This window comes from Pleurodeles waltl, chromosome 11 (assembly GCF_031143425.1).
Source record: "Pleurodeles waltl isolate 20211129_DDA chromosome 11, aPleWal1.hap1.20221129, whole genome shotgun sequence".
In the NCBI taxonomy this organism is placed as follows: Eukaryota; Metazoa; Chordata; class Amphibia; order Caudata; family Salamandridae; genus Pleurodeles; species Pleurodeles waltl.
This window is the reverse complement of record NC_090450.1, coordinates 454695575-454714339: the sequence shown is the minus strand read 5'-3', so window position 1 is coordinate 454714339 and position 18765 is coordinate 454695575.

The following is an 18765-nucleotide window of genomic DNA, read 5'->3' as shown; positions in this document are numbered from 1 at the left end:
TTTTGCTTTTTGAAAATCCAGCAGCTTCAGCTGTGCAGCCACTGAGCAAACCATCTTGTACTACCTGAGGAAGGCGGAAGCTGAAATGTTGTAGTAGAAATATATTTTTGTTCTTTGGTGAGATCATCTGTTTGAGTCACTTCTTTCTTGGATATTACATTTTCTTGTGACTCATTGCATCCTTTGGGATCCAGATTTTTGCCCTGGCTATAAGTGAATGTAAAAAAGTCTCTAAAAATATATATTGTTCATTTTAACATATTTTAATAACTTTTTAGTGTAACAAGGAATCAATGAATGTACCAAATTTTATTAACATGTAATTACATTAGTTTTAATTAATCCTTTGCTTCACCCTTAAAATTGTATTATTACATAATACAATTTATATTTTTATAATGTATGTGTTTTTTTAAAGTAATCTTCAACAAATAATTTGAATTTAATTTTATATATTCAAATAATTGCATTTTCAATTTAATTTGCTATTAATGAATTTTTAAATTTAAAAAAATATAAAACATAATTAACATTTATATTAAACGTAAACATATTTTTACAATTTTTTCAAGCTTTGTAAACTTTTTTGCTTTTTCCTATACTTTTCCATAGAGAGCTATGAAAATTATTTTTCAGAAGTTTACATTTAAAAAACAAGGCTGACAAGAGGCAAGTGGACCGCAACTGTGGTGGTTGCATCATTTGCAACTGCTGTCCTTGACATATTCTACTATAACTGGGCAAACTGGCCCAGGAACACCCTTTCCACACTTGACTCTCAGGGTAGAGGGACAAGTAGTCCTAGGCTTCTCAAAGAGATAGTTGGGGACGGCGAGTCAAAAATCAAATACTCAAAATGTACAATATTTCACAGTCCAATCCAGTATTTATCTTCTTAGTAAAAAGAAAATGATTTTATTTTCAATGCAAAATGGAATATTGCACAATTATATGATGGTTCAAATACAAGGTTACCCTTTACAGCCACTGATTCTTTGTTGTATACTATACCCTGAATGGTGCCTTCTCCCATTCTACAGTGTCTCTCAATATCTATAGTGGCTTCCCCACGATTTGGTCCTAGATACGATTAGGCATGGACATAGATTCACTAAGCTGTCACCACTTAGACATTTTGTGGGTAGTTTTGAACAGTTTGTAAACCCAAAGAGTTCTCAGTGACACAGGTAACATCCTATGACAAGTTCATCTCATGAGGCAGGGTCCTGGGTTACCTGCTCAGCAGAAACCACTGTGGCTGGAGCTGGGCGTTGCATTCATCAGAATCACTTAATAGGTGCCTTCTTCAATGCTGCTAAACCCCAACATTGGTTGTGAACTTCATTTGAGCGGCAGAAGATTTTAGCAAGGCAGTCTATGTTGGCTGATGTTTGCAGGGTACCATGCTCTTGTTTGACTTTACAGTTTCTTTACACAGTTTGCCATACGAACCGTGTTCTTGATGAGTGAACGCTGCCTCACTGTTCAGGTCTGTCTTGTTGATGCTCCCATTTGACAGTCCACTTCTGGTGAGTAACCCATGCAAGGGTGAACATGTTAGGGTTTCTCCTCCTCCTGGACAATCTTTCCTTCTGTAGGGCCAGGCACTCATCTTTCCTCTCATAGCAGTGAGGCAGGCCTTTAGTTGTCAGGAAAACCCACCACGTCTCCAGCAGATTGTGCAGACTTTAAGTGATATCCCTTCACATCTGGGAGACTGGTTGCCAGGCACACAAGAAATCCTGCTCTCACAGCAGCTTTTGAAGTACTCTCCGAAGCAGTCCATTCCTTGGACAAGAAGAACCGGGAACTGAAAAAGTGTGGTGGTTTGGTCCCACTTTTATACTCATTTTTCAGATGGGATGTGGATCCTGTCTAATGTTCTGGAATTGGTTTTAAGTGGTTCCATATTAAGAGGCATTTTCAGGTTGTAGTGCAGACACAGCCTTGTGCAAGGTGATGGCTCCCACAGGAGGCAGTAGTGAGGCTTGTTCCTAGCAGAAGTGAGTTCTTTGAAAGATGTGGGTCCAGAGACTTCCCCATGCTGGGAACCACATACTCTGTTGTAGCACCTAACTATCTCAGGCAAGCGAGGTAGAGCAGTCCAAGGTCTACTCTGGAGAGATAGTGTGGACTAGTGACCTAATCCACAGGTAGGAAGAAACCAACACAAAATAAATCGTTGTCCAGTCAACATTTTATTTTTGTAAAAAGGAACAGTACTTCATTATGCATTGCACACAACACTCAATACTATGGTGGTCATTATGACCTTGGGGGTCAGGGGACTGCCACGCTGGCGATGGCAGTAGTACCATCCCCAGTTCAGCAGTAATAACCACCAAGTAATGACCATGGCGGTGATCCCTCCCATAGACAGCCAATGTACCACACCAACCGCCAGTGAGGTATGAACACTGAACATGGTGGTAGCAATCTCCAGGCAGGCAGAAGACAAGGATACGCCCACCATATTATGACATAGCACACCACCAGGATTTCTAGGGAGGTAGCAACGCCACCAAAAGCCTGACGGAAATGCATCATATTAAAGGAGACACTCATCTCCAGGGACACAGAGGAGTCAGCTGCCACCATGGAACCAGAACTGCAAGTCTTCCCAAAGCTGTAGCACACTATGGCCATCCTGTAGCACCAACTCCAATGAAGACGACAGCGGTGAGTACAGCCGCCTAGCACACAAGGGAGGGAGGGAGGGAGAAGAGAGTGACACATACACGCACAACACACACCATACACACACACCACACACCCAAGAACCATCTGCAGAGTTAAACGACAGTAACAGAAACCAGGAGCAAAGAAAGCCAGGACAAATACCTCTGTTCCAACCACTGTAATCATGTTGGATGAAGAGCCCAAATCCAAAATATATACATCAATGCACATTCACATGCAGTGCCAGTAGCCAGTTCAAAGTCTGAATAAGCCCACAGGGCAAAGTCCAAGCCCCAAACTTGACTCCTGACAACATCGGGAATACACTGTGCATGTGCATGATGTTGGAAATAGGCAGGCATCTCAGGGGGCAGCGGAGGTTGGGGGGATTTCTTTTTGGGAGGGGGGTACTTGTGTTTGGGTTTGAGAGGGGGTGGCACTTTACCCTTCCATTTTGGGGGTGGAGGAGTGGGCTTGGGGTGGGGGGCCGGTGTTACACTCACGTGCCCCTTAGTGGCAGCTGAAGTTTCTGGGGGTGGAACAGGGTCAGACCTGGTGCTGGAGGTACTGGACTGGAGGGGTGGGACCTTTCTCTTATGGGCAGGACAAGGGGGAAGGAAGAGGTCAAGGCAGGAAAGGAAAAACTTCTTAGGGCCAATGGGGTGGGTTGTGGGAGGAGGGATGGGAGTGAAGGTAGAGGAAGTGGTTGTAGTAGGAGGAGGTGTGCTGGACTTGGGTGCAGGTGCATGGACAGTGTGTGAGGTGGATGGCTGATAGGGGTCTAAGTGTTAGCATTTGTGTCTTTGGAGGGGGCATACAGGGTGAGGGAGGTCAAACAGGGTGTGTGGATGGATTTTGTTGTGGTGTCTCCAAGTGAGGTGGGTGTGCTGCATGAGGTGGTGATGGTGGTGGTGGTGACGTGCTTGTGGTGTGTGGGGTGCATGTCTGCAGGTCTGCTGTTGTGGTGACTGTGGGCAAGGCTGTGCAGGTGGCAGGTTCAGAGACTGTTGATGCAGTGCATGCAGGTGTGAATGCAGATGTGACTGTGAGGGAGGAGGAAGAGGGGGAGACAGTGGAGGCAGTGGATGATGTTGTGCGTGCATCTGTGTATTGGCTGTGTGAGTGCTTGGGGACTGAAGTGTGCTGCCTGTGTTTGTCTGCGCAAGTCTTGTCTGTTGTTTTGTGTGCATGCTTGTCAGAATGTGTGCGTGGGATGGGTTGGGGTGAGGAGACTGGGACTGGGAAGTGGTAGTTTGAGGAGGGACTGAAGAAACAGGAACACTGGCTGCTGTTAGGGAGGAGGTCAGAGCTTGAAACAATCTCTGTAGGGCCGCCAAGCCATAGTGAATGCTCTCCAGGAAGGCATTGCATTGCTGAAATCTGGGATGCCAGCCCCTGGATGGCATTCATTATGGTTGACTGCCCTACAGAGATGGATCCCAGGAGATCATTAGCCACCTCACTGAGGGCAGCAGGGCTGACTAGGGCAGGGATTGAGGTACCTGGGGTGAAGGAGATGCCCACCCTCCTGGGGGAGCTGGCAAAGGCAACTCTGTGGGGGGCTACTGGGAGGATGGTGCTGGTATGGGGGGGGGGGATTGAACTTGTAGCTGTGGTGGTCCCAGAGGGGTCCGCCACCATCATGGAGCTCCCATCAGGAGAGGTATCAGAGCCAGCTGAATTGGCTCCTGCCCCCCTGCGGTGCTCCCCTCACCGTCCATCTCACTGGTCCCCTCGGCGTTGGTGGTCTCATGGGCTGCAGCTCCCTCACTTACCGGTGCCCCTGCTCCTTCGCCAGTTGATGCTAATGCACACATAGACAGGATGACAAAAGGAGAAGCGGGGAAGAAAGGGAGCATAGGGTCAATCACAGCAAAAACAGCACAGATGGCATACACATCACCATCACACACAGTGACTAAGAATGGGCAGTATGGACCACACTGGCATACCATTGGCTTGGTTCCACAGCAGGTAGGAGACCGACACTGCCATTTGCACATCAGTTGGAACCAACTAAGCCCTGTCTGACATGGAAAGCATGCTACCTAGCCATCTAAAATATGCATAATACCCCAAATACCTAAGCTGTACCACGCTGCAATGTCTAAGCTGGCATATTGGGCCATGGCAGGTTCTAGCCACAGGTCACAGCAGCACATGCAGTGGAGATGTGGTCCTTTGGGAAGTCAGGAATCAAGTGAAGTAATAGAAAGAAAATGGCGGTCACGGCCGCGGCGGTGAACACGTCACCCCTGACGTTGATCATCATTGGTTCCTATACTCCATAGAGGCCCATGCTAGCCAATAAGGAATTGCACGGCAGTGCAGACCGCCTCCTGCCATGACGCCTAACGTCGGCGGAGTGAAGTCACTTCCACCTGTCCCTGCATACAGGACAGGCGGTTGCCATTTACTACTGCTAGTACACATGTACTGATTTTAAAGTGCATCATTGTTGTCAAATGTACACACCTAGACAATTCCAGTGTCCAACAAACAAACATGCTCTGTGTACACTGATGTAGTTTGGTCATAGTTCCTGTTGTCACTCCTTTCTTAGTTTTGGGTCCCTTAGGTACCAAGCACTGCAGAGGAATAGGAGGAGGAGGCAAGCACCCCTTTACAGACCCCTTGTGGACTTGGCTACACTGGAGGACAGGCACATCATACTCGCCTATCGTTTGGACTGGACCACAATCACAGAGCTCTGTGACCAATTGGAGCCTGATCTGCTGTCCGTTGCACCACAGTAAGCCCCCTTCTTGTGCAGGTACCATCAGTGCTCCATTTCCTGGCAACAGGTGACAGTGGACTTGGCTGCAGGAATGTCACAGCCAATGTTCTCAATAATGCTTGCAAGGGTTTTGGCAGCCTTGCTGAAACACATGTGCAGCTACATTGCATTCTTCCAGGTAGATTAATTGCCCACTGTGAAGGCTGTATTCTATGCAATGGGACATATATCACATGTTATTGGAGTCATTGATGGGACCCATATTGCCTTAGTCCCCCCCCGGGCCAATGAACAGGTTTACAGGAATAGGAATAGTTTCCACTGACTCAATTTCCAACTGGTGTGCCTTGCTGACTAGTACATCTCCCATGTCACTGCCAAGTATTCTCGGTCAGTGCATGATGCCTTTGTCCTGAGGAATAGCAGCATCCCATAGCTGATGGCACAACTACAGAGGCACAGAGTGTGGCTTATAGGTGAGCCTGAGTTCCCACTCAATGTATGTCAGTGTATGCCTTCAGGAGTCATACCCTCTGCCATTGTGCAAGGCTAATGTGTGTCACTCACTTCTTGCAGGTGATTCCGGCTACCCAAACCTGTCCTGGCTCTTGACCCCTGTTAGGAATCTGAGAACAAGGGCTGAGAATAGGTACAATGATGCTCATGGGCCATACCAGGAGGAATATTGAAAGGACCTTCAGTATCATGAAGGCCAGGTCCAGGTGCCTCCATCTGACAGGTGGATCCCTATGCTACTCCCCTGAGAACATCTGCAAGATTGTTGTTGTGTGCTGCATGTTGCACAACTTGGCTCTCAAACGCCATGTGCCATATCTGCAGGAGGGGTGACGGTGCACCTATGGCAGCAGTGGACAGTGGGGACAGTGAGAAGGAGGATGTGGACAGCAGGACACATATGATACAGCAGTACTTCCAATAACACTCAGGTAAGACTGTTGAACTAAACATTTCTCCCTTTAAGTGTTGTGCTGTGTGGCTGTAACATTATGCCAGTCACTGCCTTTACATTCCAACTGACTGTCACTTATGGCTTCCCATATTGCAGATGTTGGTGTGGTTACAACAGTGTGATGCTGTGATGTGTACATACTTCTGGGACACATATGTAGGATGGATCAACATATTACTGTACATTTGCACAGGACCATGCAGTTCAAAACAGTTATATACATTATGAATTTACTTCATATAAAGCGCTATCACTCAAATTGTGCCCCAGGGTGTTTATTAATTATTCTGGTATACAATGCAAAGTGCAATAGAGTGAGGTGATGGTTGTCAAAAGTCCAGTGAGTGGGCCAGTCTGTTTGTTGCACAGGTCCAGTGTCCAAGGGGCCGTAGGTAGGGGAGCAATGTTAGTTCATAGTGGACAAGGTGACACAGTGGAACACAAGGGGGACATTCAGAAGGGGCTCATTTCCAGGCGGTGGACTTGGTCTTGGCAATTGTCTCTGGTGTCAGTCTGGGTCACAGGGAACATTTGCGGGGTGGTTCACCTTCTGCAGGGGGAGGGGTGCTAGTGGTCTGTGGGTCCTGTGGCAGGGCCTCCTGTCCACTAGCTGCAACAGATGTGGAGGGCTGGTCAGTACACTGGCTAGTGGAAGGGGCCCGCTGGTGTGATGTTTACTCCCTCGTGATATTGCCCATGTCACCCAGAACCTTTGCAATGGAGACCATGGTGGCATTCAAGGCCTGCAATTCTTGCTTGATCTCCCGGTGGTGTTCCCTCTGCAGCTGCCGGTTCACCTGTATGATGTTTAACACCTGACCCATCATGTCCTACGATTATTGGTATGTCCCCAGAACATTAGTGAGTGCCTCCTGGGCAGTCGGTTCCATGGGCTGGTCCTCCCCCTGGCACACAGCTGTCCTCTGACCGTCCCTAGCCCCCTGTACCTATGTCACCTGAACAGTGTGCCCACTCCCGGTGACCCCAGGACCCTCATTGTCTTGCCTGTGAGGTGTGGATTCAGGTCCCTGTACAGATGGGCACACTACTGATTGGCGTGTCCTGGGGACAGAGGTCTGGGGACGTTGGGTGGCTGCTGTGGTGTTGGATTCTGAAGGGGGGGGCTCTGTAGTGGACTGGCTGTCGGATGGGGTAGCCAACTGACCAGTGGTCCTAGATGGGCCAGGGAGTTCATCCAGATCCAGAGCTCCTGAGTTGCTGTCATCACTGGGGACATCTTCTGGTGGGGGCTGGGGTAGCTGTGGCACCTCCTTGCCGCTGACATTGGCTGGGGCACCTGTGGGGATGTAAATGGTGTTTATGCTACATGTCAGTGATATATTCCGCATCACTAGCTTCCCCAATGTTATTGCTGTTGCCCTGCCACCTTTGGTTGTGTGTCGAGATGGATTGTGGGATTGTTAGTTCTTCAAGCTGTGCATGCATTGGTGGTGGGTGTCCATGCAGGGCTGGAAGGGATATTCATGCAGTGGGTATGGCATGCAGGGCTCAGCATTTCATTTTGGTCATTGTGGTGGTGCACTGTGTGGGATGGAGCAGGGTGATGGGTGTTAGGGTGAGGGGTCGTGGTGGCATGCATGTATGGGGGTGATAGATAGTAAATGTTGACTCACCACTGTCCGGTCCTCTGGCTACTCCAGTGAGTCCCTTAGGATGCAGGATTGCAAAGACTTGCTCCTCCCATGCTGTCAGCTGTGGGTGATGAGGTGGGGGTTCACCGCCAGTCCTCCTGATGGCGAGCTGGTGCCTTGCTGCAATGGAACACACCTTCCCCCCTAGGTCGTTCCACCTCTTCCTTATGCTGTCCCTTGTGCGTGGATGTAGTCCCACGGCGTTCACCCTGTCCACGATCCTCCACCATAGCTCCATCTTCCTGGCAATGGAAATCTGCTGGAACTGTGCTCCAAACAGCTGTGGCTCTACCCTGACTACTTCCTCAGCCATGCCCCTCAACTCCTCGTCGGTGACTTTGTGGGAACATAGGTGTTGTGTGGTGTGTGTATCTTGTGCAGAGGGTGATGTGTGAAGTGGTGGTGTGTGTGGTGTGTGGTTTGTGGTGCGTGACGGATGAATAGGTAGTTGTGATATTTGTGTGCAGTTCTTTTTTGGATTGGCGTAGCAAAGAGTAGCTGTCTTCTTGTGTTTGCAAAGGAGTGTGGGTGATGTGGGATGTGTTTTATAGTACGGTTGGTGAGTGTGTGGGGTGTGTGTATTTGTGTCAGGTGTGGGTTTTTTGTTGTGGCCAATGTTGTCTTGTTTTGTATTTGGTTGGCAATTTCTGCTGCAGCGGTGTGCACCGCCAATAGTTTTCCGCCGTTGAATACCCAATGTGCTGATTTGTGGGTCATTGTTTGGAGGGTGTTGTATTGATGGCGTAACGGTATGGGTGGCAGTACTGACAGTTTATCTTGTTCTGTGGGTCTGGCGGATTGGTGGTTGTGGCTATTTTCTGTCGGTTTTGTATGTATGTGTCACAATCTAGCGGACGGATGGCCGACTCCGCTGTGGTATGCTGGCAGCAGTCAGTGCAGCGGTATTCGGTATTTACCCCAATGTCATAATTAGGGCCTATGTGTTAATTCACAAATCTATATAGGACGGTAAGTAAAAATACCTATGGTGACACCCTCCTAGCAGTTCACATCCATAGCAAACCCTGAACCCTATAATCACAATATCCCCACCATACACAAAATAAATTACACTAATAAAAGTGGAAATATATCTTTATAAATAAGTGCAACATCATTAAAATCACAAATTATGATAACATCCCACACTGATATAATGAATACCATTAATAATTCATTGCACAGAGAAAGTAACATTTTGCTTCTGATAGTTTGTTTCAGCCACCAGGAATTGTTTCTTTAGGCTTTCTGGCCCCTAATTTTGAAATTCTTCAGAAACTTTACTTTTACTGCTCTTTCCTCACACAGAACCTGTGTTATGCCTGGGCACCTGGCACTTCTTCTGGGACAAGGGCCTTTCTCAACAGTACATCCAAGGCCCAAAGGCAGAGGGCCCTCCCTGCCTGCCCCCTCCGGATCCAATGACCTCCTGGTTCTACTTGGAAAGAACTGAGCCATCAGAAGTCTGGGTCCCCGTCCTTCTGAAGGTTGCACTCCTGCAAGGCTAGTACAGAAGATCCGGAGGCGTCCTCCAGGGTCCCACCAGCATGTCCATCCCTCTATTTCCCACCAAAGGGTCTAATGGGGTCAATGCCACTAGCCCTGGAGGAACCAATCCTAGTCCCTAGGTCCCAACTGAAGTCACAACTATCTGAATCATCCTTGCGGGCAGGTATCTTCTCCACTCCAACTGGGCATTCCTCTGATGTCACTTCACTCATATAAAGACTGTTCTCCAACATCCTTCCATGGTGCACATGTTTGTAAGTGGGGTGGAAAGCTCTAGAAGGTAGGCCCCTCTACCTTATCCAAGGGTGGCACATCATCACTTCACCCCTACCACAACCGTCCTGCACAGCATTTCAAGACATTCCAACATGGTGGCTTGAAGTGGTCTTTTGAAAGAGCTCACTGACAGCCCGAAACTGTGCCCCTAACTGCTGTAGCTGCCTGGTCCCTTTATCCAAAAATTTCAAGGGGAATCCCCTTCTACTTGACTTCAGAGGTCTGGTAATCCTCCATTGTGAGCCTTCTAGGTAATTGGCACATGTATATTTAGTCTGGACACTCCTCTCCTAGGAGCAGGCCTAATTACTGGTTAATGGTCATGTTGTGTGGGTAGGCTTTTGATCTTCTAGCTTGCCAGAGGGGATGAAAGGCCTGGAATCTCATTAGCAGCTGAGTTTGAGAAATATGACATATCTTCAAACGTCAGAAGAAATGCAGATACACCAAAAGTAACACTGGATCTGCATTCAGAGATCATTTTGACTATATAATCAGTGTGTCACTCTGGTCTCCATGCTTCATGATGGGCAAACTGTAGTTTGGTGCAGATTTCATCCATAGCCTATATTACAGTGAAGCACACAAGCTTTTCAGTAATCACTGTGATGTACTTACTCACACTACTAATGGGCACTCACATTATAAGTCCAGCTCAGCACACATCCCTGTAGGGTCTCTTCTGCAACAGGCTACCTGTGAACATTATGCAGCTGAGCTAGACAATAGTCTCACATGCTCAGCCTGCAAACGTAAGCTCATATGTTTACAGAAGTGTTCATGTACAACCAACCCATAGCCGTTTACCCAGCTGCCCAACACCAGACCTTATCTTAAAAGGTGAACACTTGCTTGTGTTTGTATCAGCAATGCAGTAAATTGTGTTCTTGCACAGTGTTTTAATGCTGGGGTGTTCAAAGATGAGTAACTTTGCTTTTGCCACTTTCTAAATGTTTTCATTACACTTGGTGAAGCTGGCAGATTTTTAAAAAGTGTGAATTAAAAAAATCAAGAATATGTTCAAGAGAAATCCTCATCTACCATTTGGAGGAAAATTGTACTTAAAAAAAAAGAAGGGAAAATCCTTCAACTAACGCTTTTTTTACAGGAAATATCCCCTATTGCGAAGTTGTACAAAATGTATACATTTTCCAACTCACAAAAGTTGTGAAGCTATGAATGTTGCACAAGTCTATTAGTGAAAAAGTGGCAATCTCGCTCTCATTAAATTTGACTCACTTCCAACAGTATGCTGTCAGTGTTAAAGCGGGGTTAGTTTCAGGGTCCGCACTTCTTAGTTCAAGTTAAGACACAAAGGCCCTCATTACAACCCTGGTGGTCGGTGATAAAGCAGCGGTAATACCGCCAACAGGCCGGCAGTCCAAAAAATGGAATTATGACCATGGCAGAAACCGCCAACATAGACAGTCACTTTAACACTCCGACCGCCACGGCAGTAGAAACAAACACTGCGGCGGTCGCCGCCAACAGACAGGTGGAAGACAATGTACCGCCCACACTATTACGAGGCACCAATCTGCCAGCTTTTCCGAGGCGGTACCAACGACATCAAAAGCATGGAGGAACAGTCTGCGGAACGGAAACCAATCACCTCTCGACACACAACGAGGAACAAGGACGCAATGGAGCCCGAGTTGCAGGTGTTACCAATGTTGGTTTACCTCCCCTTCTACCAGGAACATCAAAGACGGCAGCAACGACCACAGTGAGTACTGCACCTAACACACAGAGGAGGGGGGAGGAAAAAGAGAGTGACACACACACACACAACATCCCCACCTCCACCCTCACCCACAACTCCATACACACAAACACATCCAAATGCATCACAGATACACCCCGTCACCCCCTGGAAGAACGCAAGGACCAAATAAAATGATTGTAATGAGTGTAATCATCGAAAATCCAGATAGGCCAACATAACTTTAAAAGATCAGTATATACAAATATTTACAGCAAGTACACCAGTCCGTATACCGTTCTATTACATGTCCGTGGACCAGTGGTCCCAAAAAGCATGGGCGAAGCCCACACATGACACCTGCCTCAAAACAGAGAGAACACTGCAGGGGCATCAGGTTGAAAATAACACAGGCACCTCAGGGAGAAGGTGAGGGGGGTACCTCAGCCGGAAGATGGTACAACACCACTGCTCCTGGAGGGGGCAAAATGCCCACATCGATGTCCTGGGGAGTGCAAAGCCACAGTCTCTCAAGTGGGTAATTTGCCCACTGCTTGCTCCTGGGGAGTACAAAGCCACAGTATCTCAAGTGGGTGCTTTGCCCACTGCTTGCTCCTGGGGAGTACAAAGCCACAGTCTCTCAAGTGGGTGGTTTGCCCACTGCTTGCTCCTGGGGAGTACAAAGCCACAGTCTCTCAAGTGGGTGGATTGCCCACTGCTTGCTCCTAGGGAGTACAAAGCCACAGTCTCTCGAGCGGATGCTGTTCTCCACTGGTTCTGGAGGGGGCATGGTGCCCAGAGTGCTTCATCCTGCCAAGGATAGGATGAGTGGATGCTGTTCTCCACTGGTTCTGGAGGAGGCATGGTGCCCAGAGTGCTTCATCCTGCCCAGGATAGGGTGAGTAGATGTTGTTCTCTACTGGTTCTGGAGGGGGCATGGTGCCCAGAGTGCTTTATTTTGCCAAGGATAGGGTGAGTGGATGCTGTTCTCCACTGGTTCTGGAGCGGGCATGGTGCCCAGAGTGCTGCACATCTCCCATGTGAATGCCAACTATCCTGGCTCAGTGCATGACGCTTACATTTTGAGGAATAGCAGCATCCCTTATGTGATGGGCCAACTCCAGAGGCACCGTCTGTGGCTAATAGGTGAGCCTAGGGTCCCCACACAGTTTGAATAGGTGTCTGGGTATGGGAGAGTCCCTAAGGGTTGGTGTGTGTCTAACAGATACCCCTCGATATTTGCAGGTGACTCTGGTTACCCCAACCTGTCATGGCTACTGACCCCAGTGAGGAATCCCAGGATAAGGGCAGAGGAACGCTACAATGAGGCACATGGGCGAACTAGGAGTATAATAGAGCGGACTTTCGGCCTCCTGAAGGCCAGGTTCCGGTGCCTCCATCTGACAGGTGGCTCCCTATACTACTCACCGAAGAAGGTGTGCCAGATCATCGTGGCATGTTGTATGTTGCACAACCTGGCTTTGCGACACAAGGTACCTTTTCTGCAGGAGGATGGGCCTGATGTTGGTCTTGTGGCAGCTGTGGAGCCTGTGGACAGTGAAGAAGAGGAGGCAGAAGAAGATGATATAGACAACTGAAACAACATCATCATGCAATACTTCCAGTGAGACACAGGTAAGAGACTGGCACTGCTCCTCTCATATCAGACTACTGTAGGACATTGCATGATTCTGCCTTTTTACCTCTTTGTATGGACCCTGACAGTTGACTTTGCCTTTCCTTTTCGCAGATCTGGGTACCACATTCTGCCTTCTGCTATGTTTACTGCTGCCCAACAACTGTGAAACATTGGTATGTTAAAATGAACACTGACATTGTTTTTCTCAGAGAGGTTGTAATAACACACTTACTCACTTAAAGTACAGACTGACTCCAGATCGTTTTGTGATTCAAGGGTGTTTATTTAAGTGCTAATAAGTGGAGGGGTATGTGTGAGAAAGTAGCCTCTTTCTAGCCTTGTTACCCCCACCTTTGGCCTGTTTGTGAGTGTATGTCAGGGTGTTTTCACTGTTTCACTGGGATCCTGCTAGCCAGGGCCCAGTGCTCATTGAAAACCCTATGTCTTCAGTATGTTTGTTATGTGTCACTGGGACCCTGCTAGCCAGGACCCCAGTGCTCATAAGTTTGTGGCCTATATGTATGTGTTCCCTGTGTGATGCCTAACTGTCTCACTGAGGCTCTGCTAACCAGAACCTCAGTGGTTATGCTCTCTCTGTACAAATTGTCACTAACAGGCTAGTGACCAATTTTACCAATTTACATTGGCATCCTGAAACACCCTTATAATTCCCTAGTATATGGTACTGAGGTACCCAGGGTATTGGGGTTCCAGGAGATCCCTATGGGCTGCAGCATTTCTTTTGCCACCCATAGGGAGCTCTGACAATTCTTACACAGGCCTGCCACTGCAGCCTGAGTGAAATAACGTCCACGTTATTTCACAGCCATTTACCACTGCACTTAAGTAACTTATAAGTCACCTATATGTCTAACCTTTACCTGGTAAAGGTTGGGTGCTAAGTTACTTAGTGTGTGGGCACCCTGGCACTAGCCAATGTGCCCCCACATTGTTCAGGGCAAATTCCCCGGACTTTTTGAGTGCGGGGACACCATTACACGCGTGCACTATACATAGGTCACTACCTATGTATAGCTTCACAATGGTAACTCCGAACATGGCCATGTAACAATGTCTAAGATCATGGAATTGTCCCCCCCAATGCCATCCTGGCATTGGTGAGACAATCCCATGATCCCCCGGGTCACTAGCACAGACCCGGGTACTGCCAAACTGCCTTTCCTGGGGTTTCACTGCAGCTGCTGCTGCTGCCAACCCCTCAGACAGGTTTCTGCCCTCCTGGGGTCCAGCCAGGCTTGGCCCAGGAAGGCAGAACAAAGGACTTCCTCAGAGAGAGGGTGTTACACCCTCTCCCTTTGGAAAAAGGTGTCAGGGCTGGGGAGGATTAGCCTCCCCCAGCCTCTGGAAATGCTTTGATGGGCACAGATGGTGCCCATCTCTGCATAAGCCAGTCTACACCGGTTCAGGGATCCCCCAGCCCTGCTCTGGCGCGAAACTGGACAAAGGAAAGGGGAGTGACCACTCCCCTGACCTGCACCTCCCCTGGGAGGTGCCCAGAGCTCCTCCAGTGTGCTCCAGACCTCTGCCATCTTGGAAACAGAGGTGCCGCTGGCACACTGGACTGCTCTGAGTGGCCAGGGGCAGCAGGTGACGTCAGAGACTCCTTCTGATAGGCTCCTCCAGGTGCTGCTAGCCTATCCTCTCTCCTAAGTAGCCAAACCTCCTTTTCTGGCTATTTAGGGTCTCTGCTTTGGGGAATTTTTTAGATAATGAATGCAAGAGCTCATCAGAGTTCCTCTGCATCTCTCTCTTCACCTTCTGCCAAGGAATCGACTGCTGACCGTGCTGGAAGCCTGCAAAACTGCAACAAAGTAGCAAAGACAACTACTGCGACCTTGTAACGCTGATCCTGCTGCCTTCTCGACTGTTTTCCTGGTGGTGCATGCTGTGGGGGTAGTCTGCCTCCTCTCTGCACTAGAAGCTCCGAAGAAATCTCCCGTGGGTCGACGGAATCTTCCCCCTGCAACCGCAGGCACCAAAGAACTGCATCACCGGTCCTCTGGGTCTCCTCTCAGCACGACGAGCGAGGTCCCTTGAACTCAGCAACTCTGTCCAAGTGACTCCCACAGTCCAGTGACTCTTCAGTCCAAGTTTGGTGGAGGTAAGTCCTTGCCTCCCCACGCTAGACAGCATTGCTGGGTACCGCATGATTTGCAGCTGCTCCGGCTCCTGTGCACTCTTCCAGGATTTCCTTTGTGCACAGCCAAGCCTGGATCCCCCACACTCTAACCTGCAGTGCACGACCTCCTGAGTTGTCCTCCGGCGTCGTGGGACCTTCCTTTGTGACTTCCGGTGAGCTCCGGTTCACTCCACTTCGTAGTGCCTGTTCCGGCACTTCTGCGGGTGCTGCTTGCTTCTGAGTGGGCTCTTTGTCTTGCTGGACGCCCTCTCTGTCTCCTCACGCAATTGGCGACATCCTGGTCCCTCCTGGGCCACAGTAGCATCCAAAAACCCTAACCATGACCCTTGCAGCTAGCAAGGCTTGTTTGCAGTCTTTCTGCACGAAAACACCTCTGCAAGCTTATTCACGACGTGGGACATCCATCCTCCAAAGGGGAAGTTTCTAGCCCTCTTCGTTCTTGCAGAATCCACAGCTTCTACCATCCGGTGGCAGCTTCTTTGCACCCACAGCTGGCATTTCCTGGGCATCTGCCCACTCCCGACTTGATCGTGACTTTTGGACTTGGTCCCCTTGTTCCACAGGTACTCTCGTCTGGAAATCCATCATTGTTGCATTGCTGGTGTTGGTCTTTCTTGCAGAATTCCCCTATCACGACTTCTGTGCTCTCTGGGGAACTTAGGTGCACTTTGCACCCACTTTTCAGGGTCTTGGGGTGGGCTATTTTTCTAACCCTCACTGTTTTCTTACAGTCCAAGCGACCCTCTATGAGCTCCGGTAGGTTTGGGGTCCATTCGTGGTTCGCATTCCACTTCTAGAGTATATGGTTTGTGTTGCCCCTATCCCTATGTGCTCCCATTACATTCTATTGTGACTATACATTGTTTGCACTGTTTTCTATTGCTGTTACTGCATATTTTGGTATTGTGTACATATATCTTGTGTATATTTGCTATCCTCATACTGAGGGTACTCACTGAGATACTTTTGGCATATTGTCATAAAAATAAAGTACCTTTATTTTTAGTATATCTGTGTATTGTGTTTTCTTATGATATTGTGCATATGACACCAGTGGTATAGTGGGAGCTTTGCATGTCTCCTAGTTCAGCCTAAGCTGCTCTGCTAAGCTACCATTTTCTATCAGCCTAAGCTGCTAGACACCTCTTCTACACTAATAAGGGATACCTGGACCTGGTGCAGAGTGTAAGTACCCCTTGGTACCCACTACAAACCAGGCCAGCCTCCTACAGTATGTGCAATGGGCGGGGATAATGGTGGAGGAATGTCCATAGTGGAGTCCAATCTCTTTCTATCACAGGTGCATTGTCCAAGGGGGCATAGGAAGGGGAGTAATGGCTGTTCAAGGTGGTCAGGGTAACATAGTGGGACAGAAGGGTGACAATCAGGAGAGTCTTATTTCCTGGCGGGGGTCTTGGCAATGTTCTCTGTCTTGTGCCTGGATCGCAGGGACCATTTGCGGGGTGGTTCTCCTTCTGCAGGGGGTGGGGTGCTGGTAGCCTGTTGGTCCTGTGGCGGGATCTCCTCTCCACTAGCGCCGGCGGACGCGGAGGGCTGTTAATCATTCAGGCTAGTGTCAGGGGCCTGTTGGTGTGCCACTGTCTCCCTCATGGTGTTGCCCATGTCTGCCAGCAACCCTGCAATGGTAACCAGGATGGCGGTAATGGACATCAAGTCCTCCCTGATCCCCAGGTACTGTTCCTCCTGCAGCCGCTGGGTCTCCTGAAACTTGGCTAGTACCGTGCCCATGGTCTCCTGGGAATGGTGGTATGCTCCCATGATGTTATAGAGTGCCTCGTGGAGAGTGGGTTCCCTGGGCCTGTTCTCCCCCTGTCGCACAGCAGTCCTCCCAGCTTCCCTGTTGTCCTGTGCCTCTGTTCCCTGAACCGTGTGCCCACTGCCACTGACCCCAGGTCCCTCATTGTCTTGGGTTAGTGGGTTTGCCTGGGGTCCCTGTAGTGGTGGACACACTGCTGATTGACGTGTCCTGGGGATAGTGGCATGGGCCCGCTGGGTGGGTGCTGTGGTGGTGTTTCCTGAGGGGGAGGTTCAGTGGTGGTTTGTGACTGTGGAAGGGGAACCAACTGTCTAGAGGTCCCTGATGGGCCGGGCTGGTCATCTTGATCCAGGCGTGCAGAGCTGCTGTTGTCACTGTGGGCCTTTTCTGTGTGGGGACTGGATATGGCTAGCACCTCCTGTCCGGTGACGTTGTGTAGGGGTCCTGTTGGGGTGTAATTGCATTGTTATTGTATCTGTGTGTGCCATCTTGTGCAATGGGTGAGTTACCCTCTACTCCTGTGCTTGCATTATTGCCTTGGCCCTTGTGTGATTGGTGATTTTGTGGCCTGGGTGAGTCTTTCTACAGGACATGCTTTGGTGCTGGGTGTCCATGCATTGGTGTTACATGCAGGGCTTGGTTTTGGGATGTGTGGGTTGTGATGTTGGGGTATCTGTGAAGTGTTGGGGTGTTGGGTGTGAAGGTAGGGGTATGAGTTTGTGATGGCATGCAGGTAGGGTGGGGGGAAGTAGTAAAGATTTGACTTACCAGAGTCCAGCCCTCCTGCTACTCCTGCGAGGCTCCTCCCATGTTGTTAGTTGTGGGGGAGGAGGTGGGGGTCCACCGCCAGTCCTCTGTATGGCTACCTGATGTCTTGATACGATGGAACTCACCTTCCCCCGTAGGTCATTCCACCTCTTCCTGAAGTCATCCCGTGTTCTTGGGTGCTGTCCCACTGCGTTGACCCCGTCGACAATTTTCCGCCATAGCTCCATCTTCCTAGCAATGGACGTCTGCTGCACCTGTGATCCGAATAGCTGTGGCTCTACCCGGATGATTTCCTCCACCATGACCCTGAGCTCCTCCTCAGAAAACCTGGGGTGCCTTTGAGGTGCCATAATGTGCTGTGGGTGATGTGTGAGGTGATGTTTGTTGTGCTGTGTGAAGTGTTGTGTTGGTGTGTGTTCTTTGAGGTGCGTGGATGTTGTATGAGTGATGGTGTTTTGTGCCTGTGGATGCTGCTGTTGTGTTTTCTATTCTCTCTCTCTCTCTGCTTCTTCCAAAAATGTCTTTGTAAGGGGTTGAGGGTAATGTGGGTGTGTGTTTTATAGTGGTGTGAGTGTGTGGGGGTGGTGTGTGTATGAGTATCAGGTGTGTGTATTTTGATTTTTCCAATGTGGTTGTGTTTTGTAAATGTGTGTGTACATTGAGTGCGGCGGTGTGTACCGCCAATGGATTACTGCGGTTGAAAGACCGCAGCGTTGATTCGTGGGTCGTGATAGTGTGGGCGTATTCCTGTTGGCGTGAGGGTGTGGGTTTTGCTATCGCCAGTTTATCACTGACCTTTGGTGTGGCGGGCTTGTGTGGGTGTCTGTATTGTGGCAGATTACGAGATGTCGGTCGTAAAACCTGTAGCTGATTTCCGCCGCGGCCACTGTATCTT